Source organism: Macaca thibetana, chromosome 2, assembly GCF_024542745.1.
Source record: "Macaca thibetana thibetana isolate TM-01 chromosome 2, ASM2454274v1, whole genome shotgun sequence".
Lineage (NCBI taxonomy): Eukaryota > Metazoa > Chordata > Mammalia > Primates > Cercopithecidae > Macaca > Macaca thibetana.
This window is the reverse complement of record NC_065579.1, coordinates 88,004,910-88,020,862: the sequence shown is the minus strand read 5'-3', so window position 1 is coordinate 88,020,862 and position 15,953 is coordinate 88,004,910. Positions and strand designations below refer to the sequence as shown.

The 15,953-nt window shown below is 41.1% G+C and overlaps 1 protein-coding gene and 1 pseudogene across 1 annotated transcript in view; both read right to left on the bottom strand.

The window, feature by feature from the left end:
- ABCF3 (ATP binding cassette subfamily F member 3) overlaps window positions 1-15,953 on the bottom strand; it is a 291,373-nt gene that overhangs the window by 68,496 nt on the left and 206,924 nt on the right. The gene's annotated exons all lie outside the window — the stretch shown is intronic.
- LOC126948410 (heat shock protein HSP 90-alpha-like) lies at window positions 8,260-10,189 on the bottom strand (annotated as a pseudogene).

The window sequence follows — 15,953 nt, the reverse complement described above, 5'->3', positions numbered from 1 at the left end:
CGGATCACGAGGTCAGGAGATCGAGACCATCCTGGCTAACACGGTGAAACCCCGTCTCTACTAAAACTACAAAAAACTAGCCGGGCGAGGTGGCGGGCGCCTGTAGTCCCAGCTACTCGGGAGGCTGAGGCAGGAGAATGGCGTAAACCAGGGAGGCGGAGCTGCAGTGAGCTGAGATCCATCCACTGCACTCCAGCCTGGGCGACAGAGCGAGACTCCGTCTCAAAAAAAAAAAAAAAAAAAAAAAAAAAAAATGCAGACGCCCACGTCTCACCCCAGACCTACTGCATTTTGGCAAGATCCCCAGGGGATTCACATGTACATTAAAGTATGACATGCTTGACACAAAGCATATTTTCTGACCACAGTATAATTAAGTTAAAAATCAGTAACACAAAGACAATTAAGAAAACTCCATATTTAAAAATTAGGCCAGGTGTGGTGACTCACCCTGTAATCCTAGCACTTTGGGAGGCCGAGGCAGGTGGATTGCCTGAGCTCAGGAGTTCAACACCAGCCTAGGTAACATGGTGAAATCCTGTCTCTACTGAAATACAAAAAATTAGCCAGGCATGGCAGCGGATGCCTGTAATCCCAGCTACTCAGGAGGCTGAGCCATGAGAATCCCTTGAACTCGGGAGGCAGAGGTTGCAGTGAGCCGAGATCGCACCACTGCACTTGAACCTCGGTGACAGAGGGAGACTCTGTCTCCAAAAAAACTAAAAAATAAATAAAATGAATAAATAAAATAAATAAAAATTACAATGACACCTCTAAAAGTAGCTAACTGGCCGGTTACAGTGGCTCATGTCTGTAATCTTTTTTTTTTTTTTTTTTTCATGTCTGTAATCTTGGCACTTTGGGAGGCTGAGGCAGGAGGATCACTTTAGACCAGAAGTTCAGGACCTGCCTGGGCAACATAGTGAGACCCTGTCTTTGCCAAAAAAAAATTATTTAAAAAAATAGCTATGTTTGTGTTGTTTATGATACTGTTCGTTTCATCTACAGATCACGTGATATATTTGTGTATTTGCCAGCCCCATAGGATTGGTTCCCTAGGTCCATAACCCAGAAATTGGGAACTACCACCTTAAACTTTGTGTCAACAATACCATTTTACTGCAGGTGGTGTCTTGAGAATCAGTAATGTGCCTTTTTTTATCTTTTCGAATACATGATGTTATCTCTGGTTGACCTGAGGCATGAATGTGCCAAAGAAGAGATTAGGATTTGTAACAGAAAGGAGGCAAAGAGAAAGACACAAACAATTAAAAAAACCTTCCATTAATATAAAGAAAAAGTCTAAACATGTACAAAGTACACATGGATACACATGTATCCATTACCATGTGGAACAATGATCAATTCAATCTTGCTTCATCAGTGCCTGCCCCTACACTTTCCTCTCTCCCTTTGGATTATTTTGAAGCAAATCCTAGACATCTTATCATTTCATCTGTAAATATTCTAGCATTTATCTGTAGAAGAAAATGATCATTTAGCAAAAATAATCGTGTCATTATTCTACTGAAAATTAACATAGTTTTAAATATCATTAACTACTCTGCTCAAATTTCCCCAATTTTCCCACTAGTATCTTTTTCTTATAAATGTTTATTGTTTCATTCAGGCTCAAAATAATATTTATATATTGTAATTGATTGAAATCTCTCTTAAATTTCTCACTTCAAAAATTTTCATAGGAGGGGCATGGTGGCTCATGCCTGTCATCCCAGCACTTTGGGAGGTCTAAGTGGGTGGGTTACTTCAACTCAGGAGCTTAAGACCAGCCTGGGTAATGTGGCAAAACCCTGTCTCTACAAAAAATACAAAAATTAGCCCAGCATGGTGGTGGGTACCTGTAGTCCCAGCTACTCTGGAGGCTGAGGTGGGAGGATTGCTTGAGTCTGGAAGGCAGAGGTTTCAGTGAGCTGAGACTGGACCATTACACTCCAGCCTGGGTGACACAGTGAGACCCTGTCTCAAAAAAAAAAAAAACAAAAACTTTACTTTGAAGTAATTTTAGATTTACAGAAGTGTTGCAAAATAGTGTAGAGAGTTCCTAATATTTTCTGCCTAAAGTTAACAACTTATGTAACCATAGTATAATTATGAAAGTCAGGAAGCTAATGTTAGTGCAAAATTATTATTAGTATTTTTTTTATTATTATTATTTGAGACGGAGTTTCGCTCTTGTTGCCCAGGCTGGAGTAAAATGGCACGATCTTGGCTCACCGCAACCTCCACCTCCTGGGTTCAAGTGACTCTCCTGCCTCAGCCTCCCGAGTAGCTGGGATTACAGGCATGCAGCACCACACCTGGCTAATTTTGTATTTTTAGTAGACACGGGGTTTCTCCATGTTGGTCAGGCTGGTCTCGAACTCCTGACCTCAGGTGATCTGCCCACCTCGGCCTCCCAAAGTGCTGGGATTACAGGCATGAGCCACCACACCCAGCCAATGCAAAATTATTAAATAAACTACAGACCTTTTTAGAATTTCAACAATTTCCCTCCTCAGTATCAGTTTTCTGTTCCAGTATTAGATCAAAATCTCGCATTTCATATAGTTTTCACTTCTTCCTAGTTTCCTCCAGTCTGTGACAATTCCTTAGTCTTTCCTTGTCTTTTATGACTTGGACACTCTTTTTCTTTTTCTTTTTTTTAGAGACGGGATCTCACTATGTTGCCCAGGCTAGCCTCAAACTCCTAGGCTTAAGGTGTTCTCCTGCCTCAACCTCCTTATTATCTGGGATTACAGGTGGGCACCACCACATCAGGCTCTGACTTTAATATTTTTGATAAGTACCGACCAGTTATTTTGTAGAATGTCACTCAATGTGGTTTTTAAAAAGCAGCTTTTTCTTTTTCTTTTTTTTTTTTTTTTGAGACGGAGTCTTCACTCTGTTGCCCAGGCTGGAGTGCGGTGGCACCATCTCAGCTCACTGCAACCTCCACCTCCTGGGTTCAAACGATTCTCATGCCTCAATCTCCCAACTAGCTGGGAGGCACCTGCCATCACACCCAGCTAGTTTTTGTATTTTTAGTAGAGACAGGGTTTCACCATGTTGGCCAGGCTGGTCTTGAACTCCTGACCTCAGGTGATCTGCCCACTTTGACCTCCGAAAATGCTGGGGTTACTGGTGTGAGGCACCCGGCCCGGCCAAGCAGCTTTTTCTAGATATGATTTACATACCATATAGTTCACTTGTTTAAAGCGTACAATGTTTTTAAATATCTTTAGAGATGTGCAACTATTACCATAATCTAATTTTAGTACTTTAAAAAATCACTCCCAAAGAAATATTGTATCCATTAGCAGTCACTCTCCATTCCTTCCAACCCACTGCTTATCTCCTCTATATCTCTATGGATTCTGGACATTTCATATGAATGGGTATAACACTATGGTTTTTTTTTGTTTGTTTGTTTGTTTGTTTTTGAGACAGAGTCTCGCTCTGTCGCCAAGGCTGGAGTACAGTGGCGCGAGCTCGGCTCACTACAAGCTCCGCCTCCCGGGTTTACACCATTCTCCTGCCTCAGCCTCCAGAGTAGCTGGGACTACAGGCGCCTGACACTGCGCCCGGCTAATTTTTTTTTGTATTTTTAGTAGAGACGGGGTTTCACCGTGTTAGCCAGGATGGTCTCGGTTTCCTGACCTCGTGATCTGCCCGCCTCGTCCTCCCAAAGTGCTGGGATTACAGGCGTGAGCCACCGCACCCGGCCCAGGCACTATCTTGGCTCACTTCAACCTCCGCCTCCCGGGTTTACGCCATTCTTCTGCCTCAGCCCCCAGACTAGCTGGGATTACAGGCACAGGCCACCATGCCCAGCTAATTTTTTGTATTTTTAGTAGAGATGGGGTTTCACCATGTTCTCCAGGCTGGTCTGAAACTCCTGCCTCAAGTGATCCGCCCGCCTCAACCTCCCAAATTGTTGGGATTACAGGCATAAGCCACTGCGTCTGGTCATATAATTTTTTGTGTATGTTTGCCTTTCATTTAGAAAAATGGTTTCAAGGTTTGGCCATTAGTGATGTTATCAGTACTTCATTCCTTTGCATGTCCAAATAATACTCCATTGTATGGAGATACCATATTTTGTTTATCCATTCATCAATTGATGAACATTCGGGTTGTTTCTATTTTTTGAGTGTTATAAATAATTCTGCTATGAGCATTTGTGCAAAAGTCTTTTTTTTTTTTTTTTTTTTTTTTTTTGAGATGGAATCTGGCTCTGTAGCCCAGGCTGCAGTGCAGTGGTGTGATCTTGGCTCACTGCAACCTCCTCCTCCTAGGTCCTGGTTCAAGCAATTCTCCTGCCTCAGCCTCCGGAATAGCTGGGATTACAGGTGTGCACCACCATGCCCAGCTAATTTTTGTATTTTTACCGGGTAAAACAGGTAAGACAGGGTTTCACCTTGGCCAGGCTGGTCTTGAACTCCTGACCTTGTGGTCCGCCTGCCTCAGCCGCCTAAAGTTCTGCGATTACAGGCATGAGACACTGTGCCTGGCCAAAAGATTATTTGTGTAAACATTTGTTTTCATATATTCTGGGCATACACTTCGGGGTGGATTTTTTGGTCATATGGTAATTCTATGTCTAACATTTTGAAAAACTGCCAAACTATTTTCTAAAGTGTCTACACCGTTTTGATATCCAACTTGCTATTATCCACACTTGTTATAATATTTTTTTTTTTTTTAAACATATCCATCCTCAACTGGATGCGATGCCTCACGTCTGTAATCCCAGCACTTTGGGAGGCTGAGGCGGGCAGATCACCTGAGGTTGGGAGTTTGAGACCAGCCTGACCAACATGGAGAAACCCTATCTCTACTAAAAAATACAAAATTAGCTGGCATGGTGGTGCATCCCTGTAATACCAGCTACTTGGGAGGTTGAGGCAGGAGAATCGCTTGAACCTGGGGGCAGGGGTTGCGGTGAGCCAAGATCGCACCATTGTACTCCAGCCTGGGCAACAAGAGCGAAACTCTGAAAAGAAAAGCAAAAACCAAAACCAAAACCAAACAAAAAATCCGTCCTCAGGAGGGTAAAGTGTACTGCATTTCCCTAATGACCAATGATGTCAGGCACTTTTTTATGTGCTTTTTTAATTTGTTCGTTTGGACAGAGTCTCACTCTGTTGCCCAGGCTGGAGTGCATTGGTGAAATCTCGGCTCACTGCAACCTCCGCCACCTGGGTTCAAGCAATTCTCCTGTCTCAGCCTCCCAAGTAACTGAGACTATAGGCTCACACTACCACACCTGGCTGATTTTTGTATTTTTAGTAGAGACCAGGTTTCACCGTATTGGTCAGGGTGGTCTCGAACTCTTGACCTCAGGTGATCTACCCACCTTGGCCTCCCATAGTGCTGGGATTACAGACATGGGCCACCCAACCCAGCCTGCTTTTTTTTTTCTTAAATAGAGATGGGTTTTTTTGGCCAGGCTGGTTTCAAATTCCCTACCTCAAGTAATTAGCCCACCTCAGCCTCTCAAAGAACTGGATTACAGGCATGAGCCACTGTGCCCGGCCTTCATGTGCTTACTGGCCATTTGTATATCTTCTTTGGAGAAACGACTATTCAAATTATTTGCTCTTTTTAATTGATTATTTGTTTATTGTTCAGTTGTAAGAGCTCTTTATGTATTCAGGGTATAAATCTTGTGTCAGATATATGATCCTCAAATATTTTCTCCCAGTCTGTGGGTTCTTTTTTCACTCTTTTGATGGTTTATTTAAAGCATGATAGTTCTAAATTTTGATAGAGTCCAATTTCTGTCTTTCTTTCTTTCTTTTGTTTTTTTCTTTCTTTCTTTCTTTTTTATTTATTTATTTATTTATTTATTTATTTATTTTTTTTTCTTTCTTTCTTTTTTTTTGAGATGTAGTGTTTGGCTCTTGTTGCCCAGGCTGGAGTGCAATGGTGTAATCTCGGCTCACCACAACCTCTGCCTCTCGGGTTCAAGCGATTCTCCTGCCTCAGCCTCCCAAGTAGCTGGGATTATAGTTATGCGCCACCATGCCTGGCTAATTTTGTATTTTTAGTAGAGACAAGGTTTCTCTGTGTTGGTCGGGCTGGCCTCAAACTCCTGACCTCAGGTGATCCGCCCACCTAGGCCTTTCAAAGTGCTTGGATTACAGGCGTGAGCCACCACGCCCAGGCTTATCTATCTTTCTTTTTTTAATCATTTGTCCTTATAACAGTCATATATAAGAAATCATAGCCCACCCCAAGATCATGAAGATTAGCTGCTATGTTTTCTTCTGAGAGTTTTAGTTCCTATGTTTAGGACCATGATCCACTTTGAGTTAATTTTGTGTATGGTGTGAGGGATAGGGGTCCAAAGATACTCTTTTGCATGTGGGTATCCAGTTGTCTAAGCATCATTTGCTGAAAAAAACTATTCTTTTTATCATTGAATTATTTTGTCCCCTTTAAAGAAAATAAATTGACCATAAATGTTAGGGTTTATTTATGAACTCTCCATTTGAATTTCATTGACTTATATGTGTATCCTTATGCCAGTATCACACTATCTTGATTACAATATCTTTGTAGTAAGTTTTTGTTGTTGTTGTTGTTTTTTGTTTGTTTGTGTTTTTGTTTTTGAGATGGAGTCTTGCTGTCTCTCAGGCTGGAGTGCAGTGGCGCGATCTCGGCTCACTGCAACTTCCACCTCCCGGGTTCGAGCGATTCTCCTTCCTCAGCCTCCCGAGTAGTTGGGATTACAGGCACATGTCACCATGCTCAACTAATTTTTGTATTTTTAGTAGAGATGGGGTTTTGCTACTTTGGCTGGGCTGGTCTTGAACTCCTGACCTCAGGTGATCCTCTCACCTCGGCCTCCCAAAGTGCTGGGATTACAGGCCTGAGCCACCATGCCTGACATGCAGTAAGTTTTGAAATGAGGAAGTGTGAGTCTACCAACTGTGTTCTGCTCCAGGATTGTTTTGATTATTCTGGGCCTCTTGCATTTGTCTTTTTTTTTCTTTTAAACTCATCTGTATTTGTTACAACCTTTTTAAGCAGAATGTGACTTGGGTACTACAGTTCCATTCACAAGCCTCGCTCTGGGTTATTTCTGAACAGCTTTACAATATGCCTAGGTAGGCTTATAATTTTGCTCCTGCAAACAATATTTTGCTTTGGAAAAACAAGCTCTGTGGAGAGTTCCTTCCATCAAGTTGCTTCAGTTTAACGTGTTTCTAGAGGACAAGTATATGCAGAATTGGCAACTAGAGAATGAAAAGTTTAAAAAGTAGATCTTAGAAGATGTAACAAATACTTTTCCTCTAAACACCAAGGAATTTCTCAGAACACTTCAATGACAGAAGATTTGGCCTACTAAGGAATTTGGCTTGATAGCTAAATACTTTAGATCACAAAGTTAATGTTAGATTACATACATCTTTTTATTTTTTTATTTTATTTTATTTTTTTTGAGATGGAGTCTCGCTGTGTCCCTCAGGCTAGAGTACAGTGGCATGATCTTGGGTCACTGCAACCTCCACCTCCCAGGTTCAAATGATTCTCCTGCTTCAGCCTCCCAAATAACTGGGATTATAGGCACCTGCCATCACACCCAGCTAATTTTTGTATTTTTAGTAGAGACGAGGTTTTGCCATGTTGGCCAGGCTGGTCTCAAACTCCTGACCTCAGGTGATTCACCTGCCTTGGCCTCCCAAAGTACTGGGATTACAGGCATGAGCCACTGCACCCAGCCTACATACATCTTACAACACACATTACCCCAATCTGTTAAAATAAGCCAATGTGAAACTAGAAAAGCATTGCTAGCTCTGTTTTAGTGCCCAAAGTATCACAAAATCACTTAGAAGTAGAAAGAAATCTTACCTTTCCCCTGAAGTAGTTATTATCATGCCATATAGATTTTTTGTTTTTTTAAGACAGAGTCTCGCACTTTCTCCCGGACTGGAATGCAATGGAGTGATCTCAGCTCACAGCAACCTCCACCTCCTGGGTTCACATGATTCTCCTGCCTCAGCCTCCTGAGTAGTTGGGATTACATGTGCACACCACCACACCCGGCTAATATTTTGTATTTTTAGTAAAGATTGGGTTTTGCCATGTTGGCCAGGCTGGTCTTGAACTCCTGACCTCAGGTGATTTGCCCACCTCAGCCTCCCAAAGTGCTGGTATTACAGGTGTGAGCCACCGTGCCTGGCCACTATACAGACTTTTTAAATGTTAACAAAAATAACTAAAATAATCCTTGAAAATATATTATCGGAGACAATGAAGATAGAGTATTGAACATGTGTACAAGTCATTCCTCAGCCAGAGCTGCCTACTTCTTCCATGCATGATGTGTCATCACCTCTTCTGAGGGGCGGCATTTCTTCAATTATAGCAGTAGGATCATCTTCATTAATACCCAGACCAAGTTTGATCATCCTATAGATCTTGTATGTGTCTGAGGATCTTCCAGACTGAAGTCAGGAGATGGGAGTGCAGTTTTGTAAAGCAAGATGACCAGATCCTTCACCGACTTGTCATTCTTATCGGCCTCTGCCTTTTGCCTTAAGGTCTCAATCGTGAATGGTCAGGGTTTATCTTCAGGTGTTTCTTTGCTGCCATGTAGCCCACTGTTGAGTTGTCTCCTAGAGCTTGAGCTTTCATGATTCTTTCCATGTTCGCTGTCCAGCCAAATGTGCTTGTGACAATACAGCATGGGGATGTCACCAGTTTGACACAACCACCTTTTTGACTTTTTTCTCCAACATGTCTTTCATGATTTTGCAGAGGTTCTCAAACTGTTTATTTCTCTTCCTGTTTCTTTTTTTCTTCTTCATCTTCTGGAAGTTCCAAACCCTCTTTGGCAACTGACACCACAGTCTTACTCTCAAATTCCTTCAGCAGCTGGACACAGTACTCATCAATGGACTCGATTATATAGATCACTTCTAAGCCGCTTCTGAAGAGATTCCACAAAGGCTGAATTGGCTACCTGGTCCTTGGTCTCACCTGTGATGTAGTAGATATGTTTTTGGTTTGCCTTCATTCTGGAAAACGCAATGAGATAAACTATCTCATCATCAGAGGCACATGTGCAGTATCTCCACAGTGCTGAAAGCTTCTTCTGATTTTAAGAGTCTATATATTCCAAGCTTTATGTTTTTAGAGAACTCCTCGTAGAACTTTTTGTAGTTCTTTTTATCCTCTGCCAGTTCAGCAAAGAGTTCTAAGTATGTTTTGACCAAATTCTTCCTAATAACTTTCAAAATGTTGCTTTGTTGCAACATCTCAGAAAAAACATTTAGAGCGAGATCCTCTGAGTTCATCACCCCTCTAACGAAGTTCAGATATTCAGGGATTAGCTCCTCACAGTTACCCTTGATGAAAACTCTGTATACATACAACCGAATGTTGTTCTTTTTCTTTCTGTTTTCAAATAGGTCAAAAGGACACGTCTTGAAACAAAAAGAAGAACTCTTCCAAATTCCAGCTGTCCTTCAACTGAAAAGTGCTTCATCGCCAGATGATCCTCCCAGTCATTGGTCAAGCTCTGATGGAACTCTCCATACTCCTCATTAATCATAGTGTCAGGATTTCTGGTCCAGGTAGACTTTGTTTTGTTGAGTTCTTGATCAATGTACTTTTCTTGATTAATGTACTTTTCCTTACTTTTCTTCTTCTTCTTGCCATTATCCTTCTTCTTCTTCATCAGAACCAACATCTTCAATTTCAGGTTTGTCATTGGACTCTTTTTCTTTTTCTTCCTCTTATCTTCCTTTTCTTCAGCCTCATCATCGCTGACTTCTTTATCACGTTTCTTCTCCACAGAAAGAGTAATAGGATAGCCAATAAACTGAGAATGTTTCTTCACAATCTCTTTCATTCTTCTTTCCTCCAAATACTCAGTTAGGTCTTCTTTCAGGTGCAGGGTGCCCTTTGCTCCATGCCCCGTAGGTTCACTGTGTCAGTCCTGACTGTGAGTGATCCCCCTGAGGAGGACTCCCACGCATGCTGCTCATGTTTATGTTTTGTGATCACAGTTACTTTCTCGGCAACCAAATAAGCAAAATAAAAACCAGCACCGAACTGGCCAATCATAGAGATTCTGTACCAGCCTGGAAAACTTCCACTAATGCTTTGGTCTCAGATTGGCGACAGTACCAAGGTTATTGATCGAGTCAGCCTTGGCCATTCCAATTTCAGTACCCTAATAGTAAGGGTTTGATCTTGTTTGTTTGGTATAAGATTAATGTGGAGCTCTTTCCCAGAGTCTAATTTACTGGGATCCATCAAGCTTTCATGTCAGATTTTGTCCAAAACATCTGATGAATTTGAAATGAGCTCTCTTGAGCCAGGCACTGTGATTCACTCCTGTAATCCCAGCACTTTGGGAGGCCACGGTGGGTGGATCGCTTGAGATCAGTAGTTCAATAGCAGCCTGGGTAATATGGTGAAACCCCCCTGGGCAATATGGTGAGACCCCATCTCTACCCAAAATACAGAAAGTTATACAGGCATGATGGACATGCCTATGGTCCCAGCTAGTCAGGGGCTGAGGTATGAGAATCACTTGAGCCTGGGAGGTGGAGGCTGCAGTGAGCTGAGATCACCCCACTGCATTTCAGACTGGGTGACAGAGTGAGATGCTGTGTCCAAAATAAAAATAAAAAGCTAAAAAAAAAAAAAAAAAAAAAAAAAGCTGAAATGAGCTCTCTCAGAAAGATTTCTTTGTTCAAGTAGAAAGTATTGATGATCAGTGACATCAACTGGACAGCTTCTGCTTGAAAGGCAAACATCTCAACCTCTTCTTCCTCCATCGGTTGGTTTTGGGTCTGGGTTTCCTCAGGCAGCTTGGCTAAGGGACCACACGGGCTCTGCAGTATAGCAGCACCAGGATGCTAAAGCATGCAGGCCTCTTGAATTTCTATATGAATTTTAGAATCAGCTTGTCAATTTCTGCAAAAAAAAAAAAAAAAAAAAGAAAGAAAAAAAGGCAGCCAAGATTTTGATACAGATTGCATTGACTCTGTAGATCAATTTGGGGAGTACTGGCATCTTCACAGGATTTAAGCTTTCCAAATCTTAAACATGGTATAGCTTATTTTTCCATTTATTTAGATCTTCCTTAATTTTTTCAACAATGTTTTTTAGTTTTCAGTATACAAGTGTTGCACATCTTTTGTGAAGTTTATCCCTAAATGCCTTATTTTTTTAAAAAATGATTCTTAATTTTATTTTCAGTTTGTTTATTGCTAGTATATATAAATACAATACTTTTGGTATGTTGATCTTGTGTCCTGTAACCTTGCTGAACTCATTTATTAGTTCTAGTAGATTTTTAGTGAATTCCTTGGGATTTTCTATTTCTAAGATCATATCATCTGCAAACGGAGATTGCTTTACTTCTTTTCAGTCTGGATGCCTTTTTATTTATTTTTCCTTTTTTTCTTTTTTTTTTTTTAGACTGAGTCTTGCTCTGTCGCCCAGGCTGGAGTGCAGTGGTGAGATCTCGGCTCACCACAACCTCCACCTCCTGTGTTAAAGCAATTCTCCTGCCTCAGCCTCCCGAATAGCTGGGATTACAGGGGCCCACCACCATGCTTGGCTAATTTTTGTATTTTTAGTAGAGATGGGGTTTCACCATGTTGGCCAGGCTGGTCTCCAATTCCTGACTTCAAGTGATCCACTCACCTTGGCCTCCAAAAGTGCTGGAAGGCATGAGCCACCGCACCTGGCCTGCCCTGAATAATGTTAAGTACAATGTTGTATAAAGGTGGAGAGAATAAATATTCTTGTCTTGTTCTCACTTTTAGGGGAAAAAGATTCAATTTTTTGCCATTTGATATGATGTTAGCTATAGATTTTTCATATATGCCCTTTAACAGATTGAGGAAGTTATTTTATTTTTAGTTTGTTGGGTGTTATTTTTTAATCATAAAAGGTTTTGGATTTTGTCAAATGCTTTTTCTGCACCTATTAAAATGATCGTGTGGGTTTTGTTCTCTTAATATAGTGTATTACATTAATCGATTTTCTGATATTATACCAACCTTGTATTCTTGGGATGAGTTCCACTTGTTCATTGCATATAATCCTTTTTGTGTGTTACTGGATTCAGTTTGCTAGTATAGATATATGTATTTTTTAGACAGTCTCACTCTGTTGCCCAGGCCGGAGTGCAGTGGTGTGATCTTGGCTCACTGCAACGTCTGCCTCCTGGGTTCAAGTGTTTCTTCGGCCTCAGACTCCCAAGTAGCTGGGATTGCAGGTGCACGCCACCATGCCTGGTTATTATTATTATTTTTTTTGTATTTTTAATAGAGATGGGGTTTTGCATGTTGGCCAGGCTGGTCTTGAACTCCTGACCTCAGGTGATCCATGGGCCTTGGTCTCCCAGAGTGTTGGGATTACAGGCGTGAGCCACTGTGCCCGGCCAGTTTGCTAGTATTTTGTTGAGGATTTTTACATCTATATTCATATGAGATATTGGTCTGTAGTTTTTTTTTTTTTAAATATAACATCTTTGTCTGGTTTTAGTATCTGGATAATAATACTGGCCTCATAGAATGAGTTGCAAAATGTTCCCTCTTCTTTTAATTTCTGAAAGAGACTGTGTAGAATTGGTATTAATTCTTCTTTAAGTATTTGGTAAAATTTACCATTGAAGCTGTCAATGCTTGTGGGAAGCTATTTCAAATTATTAGAATCTACTTAAGTTTATTTAACATTTTATCATGATTAGTGTAAAGTTATGCACCTTAATTTTTTAATTGAGAGATTCCTTCTCTCACTGTGTCTATAAACTTGTAATTTATGAAAAATGAAAAACCCATGTTTTGAAAAAGATAACATTTAAAGGCTCATATTAAAACTGTGAGGCCGGGCGCGGTGGCTCAAGCCTGTAATCCCAGCACTTTGGGAGGCCGAGACGGGCGGATCACGAGCTCAGGAGATCGAGACCATCCTGGCTGACACGGTGAAACCCCGTCTCTACTAAAAAATACAAAAACCTAGCCGGGCGAGGTGGCGGGCGCCTGTAGTCCCAGCTACTCGGGAGGCTGAGGCAGGAGAATGGCGTGAATCCGGGAGGCGGAGCTTGCAGTGAGCCGAGATCTGGCCACTGCACTCCAGCCTGGGCAACAGAGCGAGACTCCGTCTCAAAAACAAACAAACAAACAAACAAAAACTGTGATTATACTGCACTCTAGCCTGAGAGACAGAGCAAGACTGCATTTCTATAAATGAAATGAAATGAAATGAAATAAAATAAAATAAAATAAACCATGTCAATGACCAATATGAATATTGAGGACAAGGACTCCTTCTGAAGTAGGATTAAGAAAGGAGGGAAGATAATTTCTAGGACATGTGATTAGAACACTTAAAATACTTCATGAGGCTGGGTGCAGTGGCTCATGCCTGTAATCCCAGCACTTTGGGAAGCCGAGGCAAGTGGGTCACCTGAGGTCAGCAGTTCAAGACCAACCTGGCCAAAAAGGTGAAACCCCATCTCTATTAAAAATACAAAATTAGCCAGTACGGTGGCGTGCACCTGTAATCCCAGCTACACTGGGATTATTATTACTTTGGGAGGCTGAGGCAGGAGAATCATTTGAACCCAGGAGGTGTAGGTTGCAGTGAGCCAAGATTGTGCCACTGCACTCCAGCCTGGGCAATAGAACAAGACTCCATTTCAAAAAATAAAAAACAAAAAAAGACTTTATGAAATTAAAAAACATTTTTAATGAAAACATTAAGTAGATGAACTGAGAATAGAAATGGTCACTCCTGAAAACTGAATTGGTGTCTGAAAGATTGGTCACAACACAAAGCCAAGCCACAGAAAAATGGAAGCTGGAAGAGAGAAAGACAGTTTAGAAAACAGATCCATGGGACCTAACTTGTGAACAGCAGAAATGCCTGAACAGAAAAAGAACAGATGGAAGAGAGTAAGTAGAGTGTTACTTATATCCTAGAAAAAGTTCCCCAAGCAGAAGAAAGATTTAAATATTCACATCGGAAAAGGTCACTGAGACACAGAGAAGATTAGTGAAAACGCACATTTAGACATAGCCTAGTGAAATTCAAGGATCTGTAATCGCCACTGGGTTCACCTTGCCTGCTGCCTAGGCAGAGCCAATTTATCAAGACAGGGAAATTGCAATAGAAAAAGAGTAATTCATGCAGAGCCAGCTGTGTGGGACACTGGAATTTTATCAGCCTCCCTGAGCATTTGGGGATCAGAGTTTTTAAAAACAACTTGGTGGGTTGGGGGAAGCCAGTGAGCCGGGAGTGCTGATTGGTCAGATCAGAGATGAAATCATGGGATGTCGAAGCTGTCCTCTTGTGCTGAGTCAGTTCCTGCGTCAGGGCCACAAGATCAGATGAGCCAGTTTATCAATCTTGCTGGCCAGCTGATCCATTAAGTGCAGGGTCTGCAAAATACCTTAAGCACTGATCTTAGGAGCAGTTTAGGGAAGGTAAGAATTTTGTAGCCTCCACCTGCATGACTCCTAAACCATAATTTCTAATCTTTTGGCTAGTTTGTTAGTCCTACAAAAGCAGTATAGTCCCCAGGCAAGAAGGAGGTTTGTTTTGGGAAAGGGCTGTTATCTTTTTATTTTATTTTATTTATTTTTTAATTTTAATTTTAAAAAAAATTTTGTTTATTTATTTATTTTTGAGATGGAGTCTCCCTCTATTGCCCAGGCTGGAGTGCAGTGGCACAATCTTGGCTCACTGCAACCTCTGCCTCCTGGGCTCAAGTGATTCTCCTGCCTCAGCCTCCCAAGTAGCTGGGACTACAGGTGTGTGCCACCTGCTAGTTTTTGTATTTTTAGTAGAGATGGAGTTTCACCATATTGGCCAGGCTAGTCTATTATTTTTATTTTTATACAGGCATGAAACACTGTGCCCAGACCGTATTGTACCTTTTGATATTTGTACCCCGTATGTATATTACTCTTCCAAAAATGAAGCAAGAATTAATGAAAGAGATGTGCAAAAATATACTAGGCAAAAGCAAGATATGCAACACTATCCTACAAATGGAAATCATGCTCAAAACACATTGAACAGAACAAGCAGTGGCAATATATGAGGATAAAATCAGGCACAATTCAAGAAGATATAATAACCATACACTTTTATGCATCAAATAACATAGCTGTCAAGCATATAAAAGGAAATCTACAAGTACCCGGAGAACGTGGATACGGAACTTTAACAGACCACGTAGACAAAAATAAGCTATTATATAGAAGATTCGAATAATGTAATAAATAAGCTCTATTTAGTAGATGCATATATAGAGAATATATACTTTTTTTTTAAAGACAGAACACTGAAAAGCTCAAATATATACTTATTAAATGTCCTGAAACAAAGCTTGTTACAGAACCAATCATGCATTCAGCCAGAGAGAAAGCTTTTTTTTTTTTTTTTTTTTTTTTTTTTTTTTTTTTTTTTCCTGAGACAGTCTTGCTCTGTCTCCCAGGCTGGAGTACAGTGGTGCGATCTTGGCTCACTGCAACCTCTGCTTCCTGAGTTCAAGTGATTCTTCTGCCTCAGCCTCCTGAGCAGCTGGAGCTACAGGCACGCGCTACCATGCCCAGCTAATTTTTGCATTTTTAATAGGGATGGGGTTTCACCATATTGGCCAGGCTGGTCTCGAACTCCTGATCTCATGATCCATCCACCTCGGCCTCCTAAAATGCTGGGATTACAGGCAAGAGCCACCGCGCCTGGCCAAGAAAGTTTTATAAATCCAAAAACGTTTAAATTTATACACCACGCTCTCTGATCATAAACCAAGAAACTAGAAATTAACAGTGAAAAGATAACAATAACAAAAATCCCTTATCCATGGATATGAAGACACATTCTCCCAAATAGTCTTTATTTCTATTTTTATTTTTTTCGAGACAGGGTCTTGCTTTGTCACTCAGGCTGGAGTGCAGTAGAACAATCAG